Source organism: Ranitomeya imitator, chromosome 3, assembly GCF_032444005.1.
Source record: "Ranitomeya imitator isolate aRanImi1 chromosome 3, aRanImi1.pri, whole genome shotgun sequence".
Lineage (NCBI taxonomy): Eukaryota > Metazoa > Chordata > Amphibia > Anura > Dendrobatidae > Ranitomeya > Ranitomeya imitator.
Window position 1 is genome coordinate 353,430,242 of NC_091284.1, and position 17,499 is coordinate 353,447,740.

Here is a 17,499-nt window from a genome sequence, read left to right on the forward strand (position 1 = left end):
GAACCCAGAGTCGCCAACTCGTATATAATCAAATAAATAGGGCAGCACACTGCAGCGCCAAAACATGCAAACTTGAAAACACGAAATTTTTAAACTGCATTACTGCACTAGAAATATGAAAAATGAGAGCTTTTAGCGCATAAAAATGGCCAATTTTATGTGTACCTCGTAGCCACGTTACGGCATCTCTCTTATACGAGGTCCTACTCTAAACCTACCTCGCTGAGAATAAACGTCTCCATCTGAATGGGTACATGTGAAACCTCTCCTTGGACTCAAATTCTCTCTCACTGTGGAGGGGTATTGGACCTACTATAATTAAAACACCTGAAGCTAGGAGGCAGGGAGTGCACGATCAGAAGGCTAGAGAATACATTTCAAAAAACCTGATCTGCACATCCAAACATAGACTGAGTGTGAACAGGTGCTGAACCCAGAGTCGCCAACTCGTATATAATCAAATAAATAGGGCAGCACACTGCAGCGCCAAAACATGCAAACTTGAAAACACGAAATTTTTAAACTGCATTACTGCACTAGAAATATGAAAAATGAGAGCTTTTAGCGCATAAAAATGGCCAATTTTATGTGTACCTCGTAGCCACGTTACGGCATCTCTCTTATACGAGGTCCTACTCTAAACCTACCTCGCTGAGAATAAACGTCTCCATCTGAATGGGTACATGTGAAACCTCTCCTTGGACTCAAATTCTCTCTCACTGTGGAGGGGTATTGGACCTACTATAATTAAAACACCTGAAGCTAGGAGGCAGGGAGTGCACGATCAGAAGGCTAGAGAATACATTTCAAAAAACCTGATCTGCACATCCAAACATAGACTGAGTGTGAACAGGTGCTGAACCCAGAGTCGCCAACTCGTATATAATCAAATAAATAGGGCAGCACACTGCAGCGCCAAAACATGCAAACTTGAAAACACGAAATTTTTAAACTGCATTACTGCACTAGAAATATGAAAAATGAGAGCTTTTAGCGCATAAAAATGGCCAATTTTATGTGTACCTCGTAGCCACGTTACGGCATCTCTCTTATACGAGGTCCTACTCTAAACCTACCTCGCTGAGAATAAACGTCTCCATCTGAATGGGTACATGTGAAACCTCTCCTTGGACTCAAATTCTCTCTCACTGTGGAGGGGTATTGGACCTACTATAATTAAAACACCTGAAGCTAGGAGGCAGGGAGTGCACGATCAGAAGGCTAGAGAATACATTTCAAAAAACCTGATCTGCACATCCAAACATAGACTGAGTGTGAACAGGTGCTGAACCCAGAGTCGCCAACTCGTATATAATCAAATAAATAGGGCAGCACACTGCAGCGCCAAAACATGCAAACTTGAAAACACGAAATTTTTAAACTGCATTACTGCACTAGAAATATGAAAAATGAGAGCTTTTAGCGCATAAAAATGGCCAATTTTATGTGTACCTCGTAGCCACGTTACGGCATCTCTCTTATACGAGGTCCTACTCTAAACCTACCTCGCTGAGAATAAACGTCTCCATCTGAATGGGTACATGTGAAACCTCTCCTTGGACTCAAATTCTCTCTCACTGTGGAGGGGTATTGGACCTACTATAATTAAAACACCTGAAGCTAGGAGGCAGGGAGTGCACGATCAGAAGGCTAGAGAATACATTTCAAAAAACCTGATCTGCACATCCAAACATAGACTGAGTGTGAACAGGTGCTGAACCCAGAGTCGCCAACTCGTATATAATCAAATAAATAGGGCAGCACACTGCAGCGCCAAAACATGCAAACTTGAAAACACGAAATTTTTAAACTGCATTACTGCACTAGAAATATGAAAAATGAGAGCTTTTAGCGCATAAAAATGGCCAATTTTATGTGTACCTCGTAGCCACGTTACGGCATCTCTCTTATACGAGGTCCTACTCTAAACCTACCTCGCTGAGAATAAACGTCTCCATCTGAATGGGTACATGTGAAACCTCTCCTTGGACTCAAATTCTCTCTCACTGTGGAGGGGTATTGGACCTACTATAATTAAAACATCTGAAGCTAGGAGGCAGGGAGTGCACGATCAGAAGGCTAGAGAATACATTTCAAAAAACCTGATCTGCACATCCAAACATAGACTGAGTGTGAACAGGTGCTGAACCCAGAGTCGCCAACTCGTATATAATCAAATAAATAGGGCAGCACACTGCAGCGCCAAAACATGCAAACTTGAAAACACGAAATTTTTAAACTGCATTACTGCACTAGAAATATGAAAAATGAGAGCTTTTAGCGCATAAAAATGGCCAATTTTATGTGTACCTCGTAGCCACGTTACGGCATCTCTCTTATACGAGGTCCTACTCTAAACCTACCTCGCTGAGAATAAACGTCTCCATCTGAATGGGTACATGTGAAACCTCTCCTTGGACTCAAATTCTCTCTCACTGTGGAGGGGTATTGGACCTACTATTATTAAAACACCTGAAGCTAGGAGGCAGGGAGTGCACGATCAGAAGGCTAGAGAATACATTTCAAAAAACCTGATCTGCACATCCAAACATAGACTGAGTGTGAACAGGTGCTGAACCCAGAGTCGCCAACTCGTATATAATCAAATAAATAGGGCAGCACACTGCAGCGCCAAAACATGCAAACTTGAAAACACGAAATTTTTAAACTGCATTACTGCACTAGAAATATGAAAAATGAGAGCTTTTAGCGCATAAAAATGGCCAATTTTATGTGTACCTCGTAGCCACGTTACGGCATCTCTCTTATACGAGGTCCTACTCTAAACCTACCTCGCTGAGAATAAACGTCTCCATCTGAATGGGTACATGTGAAACCTCTCCTTGGACTCAAATTCTCTCTCACTGTGGAGGGGTATTGGACCTACTATAATTAAAACACCTGAAGCTAGGAGGCAGGGAGTGCACTATCAGAAGGCTAGAGAATACATTTCAAAAAACCTGATCTGCACATCCAAACATAGACTGAGTGTGAACAGGTGCTGAACCCAGAGTCGCCAACTCGTATATAATCAAATAAATAGGGCAGCACACTGCAGCGCCAAAACATGCAAACTTGAAAACACGAAATTTTTAAACTGCATTACTGCACTAGAAATATGAAAAATGAGAGCTTTTAGCGCATAAAAATGGCCAATTTTATGTGTACCTCGTAGCCACGTTACGGCATCTCTCTTATACGAGGTCCTACTCTAAACCTACCTCGCTGAGAATAAACGTCTCCATCTGAATGGGTACATGTGAAACCTCTCCTTGGACTCAAATTCTCTCTCACTGTGGAGGGGTATTGGACCTACTATAATTAAAACACCTGAAGCTAGGAGGCAGGGAGTGCACGATCAGAAGGCTAGAGAATACATTTCAAAAAACCTGATCTGCACATCCAAACATAGACTGAGTGTGAACAGGTGCTGAACCCAGAGTCGCCAACTCGTATATAATCAAATAAATAGGGCAGCACACTGCAGCGCCAAAACATGCAAACTTGAAAACACGAAATTTTTAAACTGCATTACTGCACTAGAAATATGAAAAATGAGAGCTTTTAGCGCATAAAAATGGCCAATTTTATGTGTACCTCGTAGCCACGTTACGGCATCTCTCTTATACGAGGTCCTACTCTAAACCTACCTCGCTGAGAATAAACGTCTCCATCTGAATGGGTACATGTGAAACCTCTCCTTGGACTCAAATTCTCTCTCACTGTGGAGGGGTATTGGACCTACTATAATTAAAACACCTGAAGCTAGGAGGCAGGGAGTGCACTATCAGAACGCTAGAGAATACATTTCAAAAAACCTGATCTGCACATCCAAACATAGACTGAGTGTGAACAGGTGCTGAACCCAGAGTCGCCAACTCGTATATAATCAAATAAATAGGGCAGCACACTGCAGCGCCAAAACATGCAAACTTGAAAACACGAAATTTTTAAACTGCATTACTGCACTAGAAATATGAAAAATGAGAGCTTTTAGCGCATAAAAATGGCCAATTTTATGTGTACCTCGTAGCCACGTTACGGCATCTCTCTTATACGAGGTCCTACTCTAAACCTACCTCGCTGAGAATAAACGTCTCCATCTGAATGGGTACATGTGAAACCTCTCCTTGGACTCAAATTCTCTCTCACTGTGGAGGGGTATTGGACCTACTATAATTAAAACACCTGAAGCTAGGAGGCAGGGAGTGCACGATCAGAAGGCTAGAGAATACATTTCAAAAAACCTGATCTGCACATCCAAACATAGACTGAGTGTGAACAGGTGCTGAACCCAGAGTCGCCAACTCGTATATAATCAAATAAATAGGGCAGCACACTGCAGCGCCAAAACATGCAAACTTGAAAACACGAAATTTTTAAACTGCATTACTGCACTAGAAATATGAAAAATGAGAGCTTTTAGCGCATAAAAATGGCCAATTTTATGTGTACCTCGTAGCCACGTTACGGCATCTCTCTTATACGAGGTCCTACTCTAAACCTACCTCGCTGAGAATAAACGTCTCCATCTGAATGGATCAGGTTTTTTGAAATGTATTCTCTAGCCTTCTGATCGTGTACTCCCTGCCTCCTAGCTTCAGGTGTTTTAATTATAGTAGGTCCAATACCCCTCCACAGTGAGAGAGAATTTGAGTCCAAGGAGAGGTTTCACATGTACCCATTCAGATGGAGACGTTTATTCTCAGCGAGGTAGGTTTAGAGTAGGACCTCGTATAAGAAAGATGCCGTAACGTGGCTACGAGGTACACATAAAATTGGCCATTTTTATGCGCTAAAAGCTCTCATTTTTCATATTTCTAGTGCAGTAATGCAGTTTAAAAATTTCGTGTTTTCAAGTTTGCATGTTTTGGCGCTGCAGTGTGCTGCCCTATTTATTTGATTATATACGAGTTGGCGACTCTGGGTTCAGCACCTGTTCACACTCAGTCTATGTTTGGATGTGCAGATCAGGTTTTTTGAAATGTATTCTCTAGCCTTCTGATCGTGCACTCCCTGCCTCCTAGCTTCAGGTGTTTTAATTATAGTAGGTCCAATACCCCTCCACAGTGAGAGAGAATTTGAGTCCAAGGAGAGGTTTCACATGTACCCATTCAGATGGAGACGTTTATTCTCAGCGAGGTAGGTTTAGAGTAGGACCTCGTATAAGAGAGATGCCGTAACGTGGCTACGAGGTACACATAAAATTGGCCATTTTTATGCGCTAAAAGCTCTCATTTTTCATATTTCTAGTGCAGTAATGCAGTTTAAAAATTTCGTGTTTTCAAGTTTGCATGTTTTGGCGCTGCAGTGTGCTGCCCTATTTATTTGATTATATACGAGTTGGCGACTCTGGGTTCAGCACCTGTTCACACTCAGTCTATGTTTGGATGTGCAGATCAGGTTTTTTGAAATGTATTCTCTAGCCTTCTGATCGTGCACTCCCTGCCTCCTAGCTTCAGGTGTTTTAATTATAGTAGGTCCAATACCCCTCCACAGTGAGAGAGAATTTGAGTCCAAGGAGAGGTTTCACATGTACCCATTCAGATGGAGACGTTTATTCTCAGCGAGGTAGGTTTAGAGTAGGACCTCGTATAAGAGAGATGCCGTAACGTGGCTACGAGGTACACATAAAATTGGCCATTTTTATGCGCTAAAAGCTCTCATTTTTCATATTTCTAGTGCAGTAATGCAGTTTAAAAATTTCGTGTTTTCAAGTTTGCATGTTTTGGCGCTGCAGTGTGCTGCCCTATTTATTTGATTATATACGAGTTGGCGACTCTGGGTTCAGCACCTGTTCACACTCAGTCTATGTTTGGATGTGCAGATCAGGTTTTTTGAAATGTATTCTCTAGCCTTCTGATCGTGCACTCCCTGCCTCCTAGCTTCAGGTGTTTTAATTATAGTAGGTCCAATACCCCTCCACAGTGAGAGAGAATTTGAGTCCAAGGAGAGGTTTCACATGTACCCATTCAGATGGAGACGTTTATTCTCAGCGAGGTAGGTTTAGAGTAGGACCTCGTATAAGAGAGATGCCGTAACGTGGCTACGAGGTACACATAAAATTGGCCATTTTTATGCGCTAAAAGCTCTCATTTTTCATATTTCTAGTGCAGTAATGCAGTTTAAAAATTTCGTGTTTTCAAGTTTGCATGTTTTGGCGCTGCAGTGTGCTGCCCTATTTATTTGATTATATACGAGTTGGCGACTCTGGGTTCAGCACCTGTTCACACTCAGTCTATGTTTGGATGTGCAGATCAGGTTTTTTGAAATGTATTCTCTAGCCTTCTGATCGTGCACTCCCTGCCTCCTAGCTTCAGGTGTTTTAATTATAGTAGGTCCAATACCCCTCCACAGTGAGAGAGAATTTGAGTCCAAGGAGAGGTTTCACATGTACCCATTCAGATGGAGACGTTTATTCTCAGCGAGGTAGGTTTAGAGTAGGACCTCGTATAAGAGACATGCCGTAACGTGGCTACGAGGTACACATAAAATTGGCCATTTTTATGCGCTAAAAGCTCTCATTTTTCATATTTCTAGTGCAGTAATGCAGTTTAAAAATTTCGTGTTTTCAAGTTTGCATGTTTTGGCGCTGCAGTGTGCTGCCCTATTTATTTGATTATATACGAGTTGGCGACTCTGGGTTCAGCACCTGTTCACACTCAGTCTATGTTTGGATGTGCAGATCAGGTTTTTTGAAATGTATTCTCTAGCCTTCTGATCGTGCACTCCCTGCCTCCTAGCTTCAGGTGTTTTAATTATAGTAGGTCCAATACCCCTCCACAGTGAGAGAGAATTTGAGTCCAAGGAGAGGTTTCACATGTACCCATTCAGATGGAGACGTTTATTCTCAGCGAGGTAGGTTTAGAGTAGGACCTCGTATAAGAGAGATGCCGTAACGTGGCTACGAGGTACACATAAAATTGGCCATTTTTATGCGCTAAAAGCTCTCATTTTTCATATTTCTAGTGCAGTAATGCAGTTTAAAAATTTCGTGTTTTCAAGTTTGCATGTTTTGGCGCTGCAGTGTCCTGCCCTATTTATTTGATTATATACGAGTTGGCGACTCTGGGTTCAGCACCTGTTCACACTCAGTCTATGTTTGGATGTGCAGATCAGGTTTTTTGAAATGTATTCTCTAGCCTTCTGATCGTGCACTCCCTGCCTCCTAGCTTCAGGTGTTTTAATTATAGTAGGTCCAATACCCCTCCACAGTGAGAGAGAATTTGAGTCCAAGGAGAGGTTTCACATGTACCCATTCAGATGGAGACGTTTATTCTCAGCGAGGTAGGTTTAGAGTAGGACCTCGTATAAGAGAGATGCCGTAACGTGGCTACGAGGTACACATAAAATTGGCCATTTTTATGCGCTAAAAGCTCTCATTTTTCATATTTCTAGTGCAGTAATGCAGTTTAAAAATTTCGTGTTTTCAAGTTTGCATGTTTTGGCGCTGCAGTGTGCTGCCCTATTTATTTGATTATATACGAGTTGGCGACTCTGGGTTCAGCACCTGTTCACACTCAGTCTATGTTTGGATGTGCAGATCAGGTTTTTTGAAATGTATTCTCTAGCCTTCTGATCGTGCACTCCCTGCCTCCTAGCTTCAGGTGTTTTAATTATAGTAGGTCCAATACCCCTCCACAGTGAGAGAGAATTTGAGTCCAAGGAGAGGTTTCACATGTACCCATTCAGATGGAGACGTTTATTCTCAGCGAGGTAGGTTTAGAGTAGGACCTCGTATAAGAGACATGCCGTAACGTGGCTACGAGGTACACATAAAATTGGCCATTTTTATGCGCTAAAAGCTCTCATTTTTCATATTTCTAGTGCAGTAATGCAGTTTAAAAATTTCGTGTTTTCAAGTTTGCATGTTTTGGCGCTGCAGTGTGCTGCCCTATTTATTTGATTATATACGAGTTGGCGACTCTGGGTTCAGCACCTGTTCACACTCAGTCTATGTTTGGATGTGCAGATCAGGTTTTTTGAAATGTATTCTCTAGCCTTCTGATCGTGCACTCCCTGCCTCCTAGCTTCAGGTGTTTTAATTATAGTAGGTCCAATACCCCTCCACAGTGAGAGAGAATTTGAGTCCAAGGAGAGGTTTCACATGTACCCATTCAGATGGAGACGTTTATTCTCAGCGAGGTAGGTTTAGAGTAGGACCTCGTATAAGAGAGATGCCGTAACGTGGCTACGAGGTACACATAAAATTGGCCATTTTTATGCGCTAAAAGCTCTCATTTTTCATATTTCTAGTGCAGTAATGCAGTTTAAAAATTTCGTGTTTTCAAGTTTGCATGTTTTGGCGCTGCAGTGTCCTGCCCTATTTATTTGATTATATACGAGTTGGCGACTCTGGGTTCAGCACCTGTTCACACTCAGTCTATGTTTGGATGTGCAGATCAGGTTTTTTGAAATGTATTCTCTAGCCTTCTGATCGTGCACTCCCTGCCTCCTAGCTTCAGGTGTTTTAATTATAGTAGGTCCAATACCCCTCCACAGTGAGAGAGAATTTGAGTCCAAGGAGAGGTTTCACATGTACCCATTCAGATGGAGACGTTTATTCTCAGCGAGGTAGGTTTAGAGTAGGACCTCGTATAAGAGAGATGCCGTAACGTGGCTACGAGGTACACATAAAATTGGCCATTTTTATGCGCTAAAAGCTCTCATTTTTCATATTTCTAGTGCAGTAATGCAGTTTAAAAATTTCGTGTTTTCAAGTTTGCATGTTTTGGCGCTGCAGTGTGCTGCCCTATTTATTTGATTATATACGAGTTGGCGACTCTGGGTTCAGCACCTGTTCACACTCAGTCTATGTTTGGATGTGCAGATCAGGTTTTTTGAAATGTATTCTCTAGCCTTCTGATCGTGCACTCCCTGCCTCCTAGCTTCAGGTGTTTTAATTATAGTAGGTCCAATACCCCTCCACAGTGAGAGAGAATTTGAGTCCAAGGAGAGGTTTCACATGTACCCATTCAGATGGAGACGTTTATTCTCAGCGAGGTAGGTTTAGAGTAGGACCTCGTATAAGAGAGATGCCGTAACGTGGCTACGAGGTACACATAAAATTGGCCATTTTTATGCGCTAAAAGCTCTCATTTTTCATATTTCTAGTGCAGTAATGCAGTTTAAAAATTTCGTGTTTTCAAGTTTGCATGTTTTGGCGCTGCAGTGTGCTGCCCTATTTATTTGATTATATACGAGTTGGCGACTCTGGGTTCAGCACCTGTTCACACTCAGTCTATGTTTGGATGTGCAGATCAGGTTTTTTGAAATGTATTCTCTAGCCTTCTGATCGTGCACTCCCTGCCTCCTAGCTTCAGGTGTTTTAATTATAGTAGGTCCAATACCCCTCCACAGTGAGAGAGAATTTGAGTCCAAGGAGAGGTTTCACATGTACCCATTCAGATGGAGACGTTTATTCTCAGCGAGGTAGGTTTAGAGTAGGACCTCGTATAAGAGAGATGCCGTAACGTGGCTACGAGGTACACATAAAATTGGCCATTTTTATGCGCTAAAAGCTCTCATTTTTCATATTTCTAGTGCAGTAATGCAGTTTAAAAATTTCGTGTTTTCAAGTTTGCATGTTTTGGCGCTGCAGTGTGCTGCCCTATTTATTTGATTATATACGAGTTGGCGACTCTGGGTTCAGCACCTGTTCACACTCAGTCTATGTTTGGATGTGCAGATCAGGTTTTTTGAAATGTATTCTCTAGCCTTCTGATCGTGCACTCCCTGCCTCCTAGCTTCAGGTGTTTTAATTATAGTAGGTCCAATACCCCTCCACAGTGAGAGAGAATTTGAGTCCAAGGAGAGGTTTCACATGTACCCATTCAGATGGAGACGTTTATTCTCAGCGAGGTAGGTTTAGAGTAGGACCTCGTATAAGAGACATGCCGTAACGTGGCTACGAGGTACACATAAAATTGGCCATTTTTATGCGCTAAAAGCTCTCATTTTTCATATTTCTAGTGCAGTAATGCAGTTTAAAAATTTCGTGTTTTCAAGTTTGCATGTTTTGGCGCTGCAGTGTGCTGCCCTATTTATTTGATTATATACGAGTTGGCGACTCTGGGTTCAGCACCTGTTCACACTCAGTCTATGTTTGGATGTGCAGATCAGGTTTTTTGAAATGTATTCTCTAGCCTTCTGATCGTGCACTCCCTGCCTCCTAGCTTCAGGTGTTTTAATTATAGTAGGTCCAATACCCCTCCACAGTGAGAGAGAATTTGAGTCCAAGGAGAGGTTTCACATGTACCCATTCAGATGGAGACGTTTATTCTCAGCGAGGTAGGTTTAGAGTAGGACCTCGTATAAGAGAGATGCCGTAACGTGGCTACGAGGTACACATAAAATTGGCCATTTTTATGCGCTAAAAGCTCTAATTTTTCATATTTCTAGTGCAGTAATGCAGTTTAAAAATTTCGTGTTTTCAAGTTTGCATGTTTTGGCGCTGCAGTGTGCTGCCCTATTTATTTGATTATATACGAGTTGGCGACTCTGGGTTCAGCACCTGTTCACACTCAGTCTATGTTTGGATGTGCAGATCAGGTTTTTTGAAATGTATTCTCTAGCCTTCTGATCGTGCACTCCCTGCCTCCTAGCTTCAGGTGTTTTAATTATAGTAGGTCCAATACCCCTCCACAGTGAGAGAGAATTTGAGTCCAAGGAGAGGTTTCACATGTACCCATTCAGATGGAGACGTTTATTCTCAGCGAGGTAGGTTTAGAGTAGGACCTCGTATAAGAGAGATGCCGTAATGTTGCTACGAGGTACACATAAAATTGGCCATTTTTATGCGCTAAAAGCTCTCATTTTTCATATTTCTAGTGCAGTAATGCAGTTTAAAAATTTCGTGTTTTCAAGTTTGCATGTTTTGGCGCTGCAGTGTGCTGCCCTATTTATTTGATTATATATGAGTTGGCGACTCTGGGTTCAGCACCTGTTCACACTCAGTCTATGTTTGGATGTGCAGATCAGGTTTTTTGAAATGTATTCTCTAGCCTTCTGATCGTGCACTCCCTGCCTCCTAGCTTCAGGTGTTTTAATTATAGTAGGTCCAATACCCCTCCACAGTGAGAGAGAATTTGAGTCCAAGGAGAGGTTTCACATGTACCCATTCAGATGGAGACGTTTATTCTCAGCGAGGTAGGTTTAGAGTAGGACCTCGTATAAGAGAGATGCCGTAACGTGGCTACGAGGTACACATAAAATTGGCCATTTTTATGCGCTAAAAGCTCTCATTTTTCATATTTCTAGTGCAGTAATGCAGTTTAAAAATTTCGTGTTTTCAAGTTTGCATGTTTTGGCGCTGCAGTGTGCTGCCCTATTTATTTGATTATATACGAGTTGGCGACTCTGGGTTCAGCACCTGTTCACACTCAGTCTATGTTTGGATGTGCAGATCAGGTTTTTTGAAATGTATTCTCTAGCCTTCTGATCGTGCACTCCCTGCCTCCTAGCTTCAGGTGTTTTAATTATAGTAGGTCCAATACCCCTCCACAGTGAGAGAGAATTTGAGTCCAAGGAGAGGTTTCACATGTACCCATTCAGATGGAGACGTTTATTCTCAGCGAGGTAGGTTTAGAGTAGGACCTCGTATAAGAGAGATGCCGTAACGTGGCTACGAGGTACACATAAAATTGGCCATTTTTATGCGCTAAAAGCTCTCATTTTTCATATTTCTAGTGCAGTAATGCAGTTTAAAAATTTCGTGTTTTCAAGTTTGCATGTTTTGGCGCTGCAGTGTGCTGCCCTATTTATTTGATTGGACAATATACTACGTGACTGGGCAATATACTACGTGGGCTGGGCAATATACTACGTGGCTGGGCAATATACTACGTGGCTGGGCAATATACTATGTGGCTGGGCAATATACTACTTGGGCTGTGCAATATACTACGTAGCTGGGCAATATACTATGTGGCTGGGCAATATACTACATGGCTGGGCAATATACTACGTGGCTGGGCAATATACTACGTGGACATGCATATTCTAGAATACCCGATGCATTAGAATCGGGCCACCATCTAGCATATATATATATATATATATATATATATATATATATATATACACAGTATATATACACTGTACAGACCAAAGTTTGAACACACCTTCTCATTTAAAGATTTTTCTGTATTTTCATGACTATGAAAATTGTAAATTCACACTGAATGCATCAAAACTATGAATTAACACATGTGGAATTATATACTTAACAAAAAATTGTGAAACAACTGAAAATATGTCTTATATTCTAGGTTCTTCAAAATAGCCACCTTTTGCTTTGATGACTTCTTTGCACACTCTTGGCATTCTCTTGATGAGCTTCAAGAGGTAGTCACCGGAAATGGTCTTCCAACAATCTTGAAGGAGTTCCCAGAGATGCTTAGCACTTGTTCACATTTTTGCCTTCACTCTGCGGTCCAGCTCACCCCAAACCATCTCGATTGGGTTCTGGTCTAGTGACTGTGGAGGCCAGGTCATCTGGCGTAGCACCCCCATCACTCTCTTTCTTGGTCAAATAGCCCTTACACAGCCTGGAGGTGTGTTTGGGGTCATTGTCCTGTTGAAAAATAAATGATGGTCCAACTAAATGCAAATCGGAGGGAATAGCATGCCTCTGCAAGATGCTGTGGTAGCCATGCTGGTTCAGTATGCCTTCAATTTTGAATAAATCCCCAACAGTGTCACCAGCAAAGCACCTCCACACCATCACACCTCCTTCTCCATGCTTCACGGTGGGAACCAGGCATGTAGAGTCCATCCGTTCACCTTTTCTGCATCGCACAAAGACACGGTGGTTGGAACCAAAGATCTCAAATTTGGACTCATCAGACCAAAGCACAGATTTCCACTGGTCTAATGTCCATTCCTTGTGTTCTTTAGCCCAAACAAGTCTCTTCTGCTTGTTGCCTGTCCTTAGCAGTGGTTTCCTAGCAGCTATTTTACCATGAAGGCCTGCTGCACAAAGTCTCCTCTTAACAGTTGTTGTAGAGATGTGTCTGCTGCTAGAACTCTGTGTGGCATTGACCTGGTCTCTAATCAGAGCTGCTGTTAACCTGCGATTTCTGAGGCTGGTGACTCGGATAAACTTATCCTCAGAAGCAGAGGTGACTCTTGGTCTTCCTTTCCTGGGGCGGTCCTCATGTGCGCCAGTTTCTTTGTAGCGCTTGATGGTTTTTGCCACTTCACTTGGGGACACTTTCAAAGTTTTCCCAATTTTTCGGACTGACTGACCTTCATTTCTTAAAGTAATGATGGCCACTCGTTTTTCTTTACTTAGCTGCTTTTTCTTGCCATAATAAAAATTCTAACAGTCTATGCAGTAGGACTATCAGCTGTGTATCCACCAGACTTCTGCACAACACAACTGATGGTCCCAACCCCATTTATAAGGCAAGAAATCCCACTTATTAAGCCTGACAGGGCATACCTGTGAAGTGAAAACCATTTCCGTTGACTACCTCTTGAAGCTCATCAAGAGAATGCAAAGAGTGTGCAAAGCAGTCATCAAAGCAAAAGGTGGCTACTTAGAAGAACCTAGAATATAAGACATAATTTCAGTTGTTTCACACTTTTTTGTTAAGTATATAATTCCACATGTGTTAATTCATAGTTTTGATGCCTTCAGTGTGAATTTACAATTTTCATAGTCATGAAAATACAGAAAATCTATAAATGAGAAGGTGTGTCCAAACTTTTGGTCTGTACTGTGTATATTTATATATACAGTTATATGAAAAAGTTTGGGCACCCCTATTAATCTTAAGCTTAATGTATTATAAAAATTGTTTTTTTTTTGCAACAGCTATTTCAGTTTCATATATCTAATAACTGTTGGACACAGTAATGTTTCTGCCTTGAAATGAGGTTTATTGCACTAACAGAAAATGTGCAATCTGCATTCAAACAAAATTTGACAGGTGCATAAGTATGGGCACCCCACCAGAAAAGTGACATTAATATTTAGTAGATCCTCCTTTTGCAAAAATAACAGCCTCTAGTCGCTTCCTGTAGCTTTTAATGAGTTCCTGGATCCTGGATGAAGGTATTTTTGACCATTCCTCTTTACAAAACAATTCCAGTTCAGTTAAGTTTGATGGTCGCCGAGCATGGACAGCCCTCTTCAAATGATCCCACAGATGTTCAATGATATTCAGGTCTGGGGACTGGGATGGCCATTCCAGAACAGTGTAATTGTTCATCTGCATGAATGCCTGAGTAGATTTGGAGCGGTGTTTTGGATCATTGTCTTGCTGAAAGACCCATCCCCTGCGTAACTTCAACTTTGTCACTGATTCATGAACATTATTGTCAAGAATCTGCTGATACTGAGAGGAATCCATGCGTCCCTCAACTTTAATAAGATTCCTGGTGCCGGCATTGGCCACACAGCCCCAAAGCATGATGGAACCTCCACCAAATTTTACTGTGGGTAACAAGTGTTTTACTTGGAATGCTGTGTTTTTTGGCCGCCATGCATAACGCCTTTTTGTATGACCAAACAACTCAATCTTGGTTTCATCAGTCCACAGGACCTTCTTCCAAAAAGAAATTGGCTTCTCCAAATGTGCTTTTGCATACCTTAGCCGACTCTGTTTGTGGCGTGCTTGCAGAAACGGCTTCTTTCGTATCACTCTCCCATACAGCTTCTCCTTGTGCAAAGTGCGTTGTATAGTTGACCGATGTACAGTGACACCATCTGCAGCAAGTTGATGCTGCAGCTCTCTGGAGGTGGTCTGAGGATTCTCCTTGACTGATCTCACCATTCTTCTTCTCTGCTTTTCTGATGTTTTTCTTGGCCTGCCACTTCTGGCCTTAACAAGAACTGTACCTGTGTTCTTCCATTTCCTTACTATGTTCCTCACAGTGGAAATTGACAGGTCAAATCTCTGAGACAGCTTTTTGCATCCTTCTCCTGAACAACTATGTTGTATAATCTTTGTTTTCAGATCATTAGACATTTGTTTTGAGGAGCCCATGATGCCACTCTTCAGAGGAGATTCAAACAGGAGAACAACTTGCAAGTGGCCACTTTAAGTAGCTTTTCTCATGATTGCATACACCTGGCTATGAAGTTCAAAGCTCAATGAAGTTAGAAAACCAAAAAAAAGTGCTTTAGTAAGTGAGTAAAAAGTAGGTAGGAGTATTTAAAACAAGAAAATGATAAGGGTGCCCATACTTATGCACCTGTCAAATTTTGTTTGAATGCAGATTGCACATTTTCTGTTAGTACAATAAACCTCATTTCAAGGCAGAAACATTACTGTGTCCAACAGTTATTAGATATATGAAACTGAAATAGCTGTTGCAAAAAAAAAACAATTTTTATAAAACATTAAGCTTAAGATTAATAAGGGTGCCCAAACTTTTTCATATAACTGTATATAAAGGTTGAAACTAGAAGTTTATATACACTATAGAAAAAAGACACATATGCATGTTTTTCTCAATATCTAACATGAAATGAAAATAAACCTTTCCAGTTTAAGGTCAATTAGACTTACCATAATTATTAATATTTGCCAAATGCCATAATAATGAGAGAGAGAGAATGTTGTAAGGCATTTTTATTACTTACTGCAAAGTTAAAGGTTTACATACACTAAGATTACTATGCCTTAAACAATTCCGGCCTGCCCATATGATAAGGTCATGTGTTTGGAAGCTTCTGATTCTGGTTTTTGGCAACATCTGAGTTTATTAGAGACACACCTGTGGATGTATGTTAATGCACACCTGAAACACACTGCTTCTTTGTGTAGCATCATGGGAAAGTCTCAGGAAATCAGTCAAGATATCAGGAAGAGAAATGTGGACTTGCACAAGTCTGTCTCATCCTTGGGTACAATTTCAAGATACCTGGAGATGCCTCGTTCACCTGTACAAACAATTATATGCAAGTACAAACAAGATGGGAATCTCCAACCATCATACCGCTCAGGAAGGAGACGGTTTCTGTGTCCCAGAGATGAACGTGCTTTCGTCCGACATGTGCATCAGGGGCGGACCTACCGCCGGTTCAACCGGTGCAGCCGCACCGGGGCCCGGAGGTGGAGGGGGGCCCTTGCAGACAGGGGCATACAGGGCCCCGGCTTTCTGCTGCCGCTGTAGATCGATGCAGGCCCAGGCCCGCACTGTATTAGCAGTGTACAAGTGCCGGCCGGCATCCCCCATTGCAGACAGCAGGCTGTGTGTCTGCTGCTCTGACGTCACCAGCGCGCCTGTTTCACTCTGCCGGAGGCCTGGAGAAGAGAGAAGAAGTTGGCAGAGAGCGAGCCAGGGGGTCGGGGCAGGAGGTATGTGACGGGCTTCATCTAATTCCTGCTTTCTTATCTGCTTTCTGCAGAGGATCTATCTGTAGTTGTACTGTACTGAGATTTATTGCACCATCTTAAACTTACATACAGATAAGCTCCAGCGTCACCCGATCTGTATGAAAGCTGAAGCTGCAGCAATGAGTTACAGCAATATACTACGTGGCTCTGCTGTATACTATGTGTCTGGGCAATATACTACGTGGCTCTGCTGTATACTATGTGTCTGGGCAATATACTACGTGGCTCTGCTGTATACTATGTGTCTGGGCAATATACTACGTGGCTGGGCAATATACTACGTGTCTGGGCAATATACTACGTGGCTCTGCTGTATACTATGTGTCTGGGCAATATACTACGTGGCTGGGCAATATACTACGTGTCTGGGCAATATACTACGTGGCTCTGCTGTATACTATGTGGCTGGGCAATATACTACGTGGCTCTGCTGTATACTATGTGTCTGGGCAATATACTACGTGGCTCTGCTGTATACTATGTGTCTGGGCAATATTCTACGTGGCTCTGCTGTATACTATGTGTCTGGGCAATATACTACGTGGCTCTGCTGTATACTATGTGTCTGGGCAATATTCTACGTGGCTCTGCTGTATACTATGTGTCTGGGCAATATACTACGTGGCTTTGCTGTATACTATGTGTCTGGGCAATATACTACGTGGCTCTGCTGTATACTATGTGTCTGGGCAATATACTACGTGGCTCTGCTGTATACTATGGCTGGGCAACATACTACGTGGCTCTGCTGTATACTATGTGGCTGGGCAATATACTATGTGGCTGGGCAATATACTACGTGGCTCTGCTGTATACTATGTGTCTGGGCAATATACTACGTGGCTCTGCTGTATACTATGTGTCTGGGCAATATACTACGTGGCTCTGCTGTATACTATGTGGCTGGGCAATATACTACGTGGCTGGGCAATATACTACGTGTCTGGGCAATATACTACGTGGCTCTGCTGTATACTATGTGGCTGGGCAATATACTACGTGGCTCTGCTGTATACTATGTGTCTGGGCAATATACTACGTGGCTCTGCTGTATACTATGTGTCTGGGCAATATTCTACGTGGCTCTGCTGTATACTATGTGTCTGGGCAATATACTACGTGGCTCTGCTGTATACTATGTGTCTGGGCA